A 6,163-nucleotide genomic window follows, 5' to 3' on the forward strand; every position below is an offset into this window, starting at 1 on the left:
AACATTTATGTCATAACTCCGTTTTTTTGTTCAGACACGCCAAGTGATTACATGAACATGGGTACAATTTCGATTTTTTCTTAAAAGATCAGAAATTAAATTCGTAATTCTGGAAGTATCTGGCATTTATTCTTCCAGGAATTTGTTATGAACCAAATATTTAGCTTATGCTGTCTGTCGCTATGAGCTACCTCGTAACCATGACTACGAAAAAATACTGTTTCTACACCCTGGTACATGTGATAATGCTTCATTTACTTTGCAATTCATCAAATAAGGTACACCAACATGAAAGAGGGACTCATTTACAAGCTGAAATATACCTTTGAACTTTCTATTTCTTCAATGTAGTGACAAAAACGTTTCGTATAAGTTCGAAGTATGTATGGTTATCCGATTCCTGAACACATTAATAAAGTTATAACAAATTATTTAACCCATTTAACATTTTTTCTTGGAGGCCGTTGTACTAAATGCTTCCTATTTCCTTTCCCTCCCTACCACATCCTCCGGAATATTGCGTCAGGGTTTGCAACCACTCGGACGACGCGTCGCCAATGGAGGGCTCGGGGCAGGCAACCTACGTTGAGTACAATCTAGACTTGACTAAAGTACTCGGTGAATGGTGTACCCAAAACATTCTTATTTATTTATATATATTTTTTGTTTCTCTCCATCCTCTAAGCTCCACCCATAAAGTGAGTTAACTAAGAATAAAATAAGATTGAACTAAGTCTGAAACAAATTCAATTAACCAAATCCACTGAAAGCCAAATATAATTGTTTGAAAATAAAACAGAACAGAATAAATTTAGTTGGATAGATTTGCATAATTTATTATGAGTGTCGATATCAATTAATCTAAATCTTAATTTTCATCAAATTGTTTCGACCTGTGAACTTTGTGCGTTGACCTGCACATCCAGTCTTCATGACCTGCCCGCCTCGTCCTCCTGACCTGCATATCTAGTCTTCTTCTTGACGTGCTGGTCTATTCCCTCTGGCCTGCACTCCCAAACTCCATTCACTACATGACTCCACCAGTGTGGCCACTCACAAAATGTTGTCATTACGAAAAAAATCCAAGAAAATCCAACGATTATTTTTCATATTGATACTTGCGAAAAACAAGGTGACATGGCTCCTGAATTGGATTGTGGCTTATTTAGAATAGGAAATTCAGTAAGAAGAGGAAATTCTACTCACCAAATACTTTACAGACGATGGTATTATTGCAGGAAGAAGGATACTGGCATAGGGTTCTCTACTAATTCCTCATCAACATCATCGGCTTCACTATGATATAAAGTTGCTGTGTCACTCTTCTTCCTGGACTCTTCCCTCTCTTTATTTCTCTTGTGACAGTGACCCAACTTTACATCTTTGATTAATGAAATAGATAGCTCCCACTTTTGGCAAATCACTTCTTGTCTTGCAATGGCTTGCTTGGCGGTTTGCAACCGTTATGGTGTGTAGTCTGTTGTTGTCGTTCCCTAGACTGTCTGTCCGAGCAGTCCCGTCTCCCCAAGGAATGCCACAGCCGAAACTGGGTTTTCCCACAAATCCTTCATAGAGTGTATGTTGTGTTGTTTGCGTGCATGATTTGGGTATAATGCAGTCTTCCAATATGTGCTGTATGGTATGGGGTGAAGTGTTACATCCTGGGCAGCTGTTCACAATGCGGTCATCCAGCCTCTTCTGGTAGCTTAGAAGTGCTGGGTGGTGGCCGCACCTCAGTCTGGCCAGGTGGCCTCTGTCCTTTCGTGGGAGAGAGGATTCAGAAGGGTGGATATCAGGGGGCCTGGCATGCAGCAATGTGTTGTCTTTCAGTGTGTTAATGGAGCGGTGAGTGATATGATTATGAATATGTTTCCGGAGGCTGGTATTTGGTGGTTGTGGAGGAAGAGAAGAGAGTATCTGTGTGTGATACAGGTCTTTGGGTGTTGTTTTAATGGTCCTTGGTGTGTGTGGGTGTTCTCAACATGCACTGTGTAGTCTGTTGCTTTGCTTGGTTTGTTTGTGAAAACATTCTTTCAACACAGGCAGATGAATGTGGCAGAGCTAATAAGTTGCACATAAACGTTGCAAGAAGATTAAAATTTTCTTTATTATTCCCATCTTTCACTGAAAGTAAACCATTCCAGAAAACAGTTGCAGACTGACTTATGTCTTTAAGTGTGTCTCCTGCATATGGAAGACCTCGCCATTGCTCTTGAAGCAAATCTAGCTCATCCTCCATTATCAATGTTGGAAAATGTACTGCAAGTTTTCCAAGAGATTTCAAGTCCCTCTTTGCAGAAAAAGCTTCAGTTGGTTCCACTGCCTTTAACATAGCAATGAAGCTATTTTCTTCAAAAGGAAATCTCTTTTTCATCTGGATACACAATTCTACTAGAAACTGCTTGCAGTCATATCGAAAAAGCTTTTCCTTTTCCTGAAGAGGTTCACTCCATTAAACCCTCACATCTGCCACCAAGGCCGATTTCGGATAGTTTTCTAGACTCAATTACTACATCCTGTACAAATAGACCAAGGATGCTACGATACTTTTCAGAAATCGTAGAGTAGAGGGTTCCAAGTTTGAAGTGCTGGGACTGAAATTCTACATTCATACTGTCGACTTTTGTCAAAATGTAGTTAAAAAATACCAACATATACTTAGTTCCACGAGATCTGACCTGCTCCATCAACTTCATCTGTCCTTGATTCACTTTGAAAGAACAAACTCAGTGTACCCCATTGTTCTAAAACTCCAGACACCACCATGCCCCTCGACAGCCATCCCGTTTGTGATCATTTTAGCATCCTATACTTAGGAGCGTGAAGTACTTCTTGAATAAGTCGAAACTCATGATTTCGTTTGCTGCTTTGTGAAAATAGCAACATACATCTTTCAAAAGAGACTCTATGAAGGAAACATACTGCTTGCATGACTGGCACATAATGCAAATGAATGGCATATGCATCCAAAGACAAAAATAGATGGAAATTCTTTTTTTAGAAAGGCCTGGAAACCATTATTTGTCCCCAGCATGGTCGAACAGTTGTCAGAGGCAAATCCAATTATATTCTCCATTGGAATTCCCTTAGAGCTGAAAACCTCTTAAACTGCACTATATAATCCTTTTGCAGAATCACCCTCGACTTCCACAGTACCCAAAAGTGCATCCGTTACTTTTGATCTCTTCTTATCATAAACCCTTACAACCAAAGCCAGAGTCTGGGGAAATGACACATCAGTACTTTCATCTATTATAAGTGAAAACTTATTTTCTTTGCATATGTCAACAATATCCTGGTATTCCATGCGATACCATCTTGTATTATATATGAAGCCTTTGTTTTCTTTCAGGTAACATCTTAGGCAATTTCTTTGCCAGAGAAAGCTCTCCTGAGAACATCAACTAAATGATCTGCCTGGCGGAATGGCATGTTGTACTCTGCCATAAATCCTGAAATGAGTAGTTCAGTTTTTGCAACTTGATCTTGATGACATATTCCAGGTACTTTTTTTAAAATGTTGCTCAATACTTACAGTTTTCTTTTTGGCATTGGAATTTTGTACATGCTTCATGGAAATTTTGTCTGGCATCAGAGACGACTTATTGCAATTCTTGAGTTTGCTGCTACATACAGTACCCAAGACAGTATATTTGTCAGCAGGATCTGGTTGTACCTAGTCCTTCAGTTCATCCTCCTCCACCCATTCCTTTCTAAATGCCTGTTGATACTACGTCACTTTCGCTTTTTTCTTTGGTGGGGTAACATCACCACTATACCCTGGTTCTTCAGAGTCACTCATAATGATTTCTAATTAAATCAAGTAGGGTTGAATAACTATCCATAGGTCTGTCACATACCACACATGCACGACTAATTGGCTAGAGAGAACACAGTGGACTGGCAGACTAAGGCTGGGAGAGACGATTAGGAGGGAAATATTGCAAACGTATTTAACGTGTTATGGACACGTCGACTCACAGAAGCCAACTTAGTTGACAAGTCGTGATTTCCAGCCTTAACTTTTCAACAATCTCATGAATTAAGATTTAAAACTTAATTTGTCTTTTGTTGTTAACATAGTGTGCCTCATACTTTATTAAGTGGCAAAGAGGACATTCTATTATTAAATTAACATTTTAAACAGTTGTTTACAAATTGGCGAAAAAATCCAAGATTTGTTCATTATTTACAATTTATTTACAAGATTCCAAGATGATGGGAAAAATTCCAAGATCTTGGGAAAAAAGCCAAGGATGCACCTCACGTCATTGTTGATGTACCGAATGAGGAGGAGGAGGAAAGGGTCGAAGAGGAGGAGGGAGAAGAAGAGGAGAAGGTCGAGGAGGAGGAGGAAGAGGAGAGTTTAGACAAGGTGAAGAAGAAAGAGGAGGAGGAGAGGAGGCGGTCGAAAAGGTAAAGGAGGAAGAGGAGGAGAGAGACGTGGAAGAGGAGAGGGTCGAAGAGGAGGAGGAGGAGAGGGTGGAAGAGGAAGAGGAGGAGGAAGATAAGAGTCGAGGAGGAGGAGGAGGAGGAGAGGGTCGATGAGGAGGAGGAGGAGGAGGAGAGGGTCGAAGAGGAGGAAGATAAAAGTCAAGGAGGAGGAGGAGGAGGAGGAAGAGAAGAAGGTCATTCCATCTCAATCCCGACTTTCTCAACCCTGAATTGAACGATTTTTAAAATCTATTCATTTTTATTTATTTATCTATTTATTCTTTTTTTTTTTTTTGACAGAGCCAATGACGTCATCCATCTTGTCACTGATGAAATGACGTCAGCCACAGGACGTAATGACGTAAATTACACGTTGCAAAGAAACGTAGTGACGTATGATGGTCATGTGACGTGGCGGCGTGCGTCACGTCAATTTACACGGAGAGACACGTCATCCATCCATCCATCCATCCATCCATCAATTGGTAGTTTATTCGGAGGTACATTGAGTTTAATCCTTGCTGATTCGGTCTATTGTAGGCTGTCTAGTTCCTCGGGGAACTCGCACAGAAAGGGAAGTCAACTGTGTGAAACTTTGATTTGTTTTATATATTTATTCATTTATTTTATTTTATCTTATTTTTATTTTTTTCAACGAACCCCGGGCTTCGCCCGTCCCTGCTAGGCCGGGTGTTGGGCTAACCTCTGAGTATGTTTTCTGTAAGGGGAAAAAATAACAAAACAACATAGTGAACTTTTCTTGTATAGTATCTTAACATTTTACTCTATTATAGCGTTTATCAACAATAAGTCTTCAAGCAACCCGCTCTCTTGTTAACAAACCAAAACTGTTGGGTGTTCTTTAAATGGTCAGGGTAATTATAAGCACACGTAAGGATATGAACATTTTATATCAAACCAGAATTGTTGGGTATTTCTTGGAATGGGATAATTACACACGTTTTAAGGACGGACACTTACGTATTCTGTAGAAGTTTTTTTTTTTTCTTTATTTTTTTTTTTTTTTTTTGTCTCCGAATTCCTTCCAACGTCACTTGAGAACGAGGTCATTCCAGGTCATTCGAGGTCATTCGAGGTCATTCTAGGTCATTTGAGGTCATTATTGGTATAAAGTTTCATCCATTGGAGCTCTACTAAGTATATCTAAATTTAGAATTCTGTGATGCCTGTCGATCACTCTCTCATATAGCACTAGAATCAGTCTTAGGATCATAACTTGCCACTACAGAGGTCCGGGTTCGAATCACGACCAGGGCTGAAATAATTTCAGTATCGCTACGCTGCGAGTCGTTACTCCAGCTCTCGTGGGCGGGGAGTTTTGTGTGTGTGTATGTATGTATGTATGTGTGTGTGTGTGTGTGTGTGTGTGTGTGTGTGTGTGTGTGTGTGTGTGTGTGTGTGTGTGTGTGTGTGTGTGTGTGTGTGTGTGTGTGTGTGTGTGTGTGTGTGTGTGTGTGTGTGTGTGTGTGTGTGTGTGTGTGTGTGTGTGTGTGTGTGTAAGGTCACAGCATTACCCATAGATCGGTCATGTATGAGCTCTGAGCTCTCTTCTGAGAGGGTAATGGTTGTCGATCACGAGTCCAACACGTGATCCAAGACCATGGTGGTGAATCACGCATACACGTAAACACAGACACACACAGACACACACACACACACACACACACACACACACACACACACACACACAGGTAAACAAAAAGAGCAC

This window comes from Oratosquilla oratoria, chromosome 20, assembly GCF_046742065.1.
Source record: "Oratosquilla oratoria isolate Oo_2021 chromosome 20, ASM4674206v1, whole genome shotgun sequence".
Classification (NCBI taxonomy): domain Eukaryota; kingdom Metazoa; phylum Arthropoda; class Malacostraca; order Stomatopoda; family Squillidae; genus Oratosquilla; species Oratosquilla oratoria.